This window comes from Propithecus coquereli, unplaced genomic scaffold, assembly GCF_000956105.1.
Source record: "Propithecus coquereli isolate 6110/MARCELLA unplaced genomic scaffold, Pcoq_1.0 Scaffold35, whole genome shotgun sequence".
Lineage (NCBI taxonomy): Eukaryota > Metazoa > Chordata > Mammalia > Primates > Indriidae > Propithecus > Propithecus coquereli.
Genome location: NW_012149174.1, coordinates 11,228,687 through 11,230,866, shown reverse-complemented (window position 1 = coordinate 11,230,866; position 2,180 = coordinate 11,228,687).

Sequence of the window (2,180 nt, the reverse complement as noted above, 5' to 3'; positions counted from 1 at the left end):
AGACTCTATAGGAATCAGAATATAAGCACTTCTTGAGTCTCACCCCCCTCAACCCCAATCACACAATTAAGTAATAAATATTTCTTCATCACTGAAAAAAAAAATAACTGGGCCCCTCTTAAGGGAAAGAGAGGTGTGAATTATTTATAGAAGGATAATGTAATTTTCTTTATAATTCAGCCTTTTGAATTATTAGAAGTTATAGTAATTGCTGGAGAGCCCTGGCCATGCTTCTTATCAACTCAGTGATCACAAATTTCATAGAAAATAAAGGTAATTCATAAAGACCATAGGGTCACAGTTGACTGACTGTGATAATATTGTGGGACATGTATGTAACTTTAAATTGTTAAGTGGCATATTCATAGAGGCAAATGCAAATAGGTGAAATTAATTTTAATGTTCAAAATATCACATTAATGTATAATCAACATAAAAATTACTGAAGTGGTATATATCACATGTTTTCAATTATACTACGTTTTGAAATCTAGTATTTTATACTTACACACATCTGAGTTTGCATTGGACAATGCGGCACTATTATGTGCGTGCACAATTTCAGTACCAGAAAGTTAAATATCATATGCATCTGAAATTCTCTGATCTAGGAGAATGGAGAGGTCTGTCACTTTGATCTATTGCTTTTCTTTCTTTCTCTTTTTTTTTTTTTTTTAACACTTTTGGATTATGTTCTCTGTTTAGATGTAATTTCAGTAAACTAGCCAATTTTTGTCTTTCGCAGGCTCACATAGCCCAGATCTTCCTTTAATAATTTAGATCTAGTTTAATTTTCTTATTTATCCACATTTGATTCTGCATCTCTTCACAAGCAGTCTAGAAATTTGTTTTTCAAGCTGATTTCCCAAAGCCTAAGAACCATTGCTAAAGTCTCCAAACATCAGAAATATTGAGCCACAAAGTCAACACTTTTCTGCCTAAAGAAGATGCCAGTTTCAGAGAGAGTTTTTTTTTGAGATGAAAATAAGAAAATAGCCTGCTACAACCTTTGAGTAGAAAAATTTTGAAAATTTTATCCTGAAAATAATTGTTTAGAATGAAAATTGTCAGTGTTCAAAGAAATAATTCAGCTATCATGGACTACAAATGGGCCACAGAATCTAAATACTGAAGTGTATTTAATATGTACAGTAGCTATATTCCACATATTGCTGGCAATAGAGACTCCATTTTTCAGTTTTCAGCATGAATAGCTAAAATTTCTCATTTATTCTTTACCTCAAAATACTGACCTATAATTAAAATTGTATTGTGCTAGTCTTACATGGTAGAAAGAGTTCCAAATTTGTTTCTGTGCTACTGGCACATAAGATGTCATGACAGTCAGTCACAATTCTTTGAGTATCATTTTCTATTTAAAATGTTTACTCACTGTAGCATCTCTTAAACATTATAGATAATAAAAAAAAGGTTAAACAACATGCTCTTTCATTTGTCACTGTTTGGCTTTTGCGTTATGAAAAGTGTGTTTAACCTTTTATTTCCTAGAGCAGAAACTATATGAAGATACGAGAGTTGTATAATAACTATGCTATGAGTGAACTCCTTATGCCTCCAGGAAAGTACTCTGACATTCGTTATTTAAGGCTTTAAATTTGTGCTCTTGTAAAGGTCAGAGAGAAAAGAAAATTTTCAAGGTGCTAAGTATAGTCAGTAGGGAAAAACCTTTGCTATTTGTTGAATGACTCATCAAATAAATCATTAAGAATGTATGTGATTTGTTAAAGTCATACTAAAAAATGCCTTTCAAGAAAAGAAGGAATCTATATAACATATAAACCTACAAATTTTTAATTACAGAAAAAAATATTAGGCATCTCTTAAAAGCCTGTACCACCATTTCTGGGATTGCAATTTCAACTCCAAAATACATCTGAAGGATTTAAATGTATTCTCCAATATTAATCTGGTGCTTGGTCACAATGAAGAAAAAGCCAATATGCCAGACAATTTCTATTAGTATATTCCAAAACCATTTTCTTATAGTAATCACAATCTATTTTAGGCTCCCAAACAACAACAATAATAACACTACAATAAGCCACCAAGAAAAAATAGAAACACATTTCAGATTGTTTATGAACATATGGTGCTGGCACTTCAGGGAAATCTATTAAGTTTTTTTCTTTCCTTTTCTTTTTTTCCCCAATCATACTGTT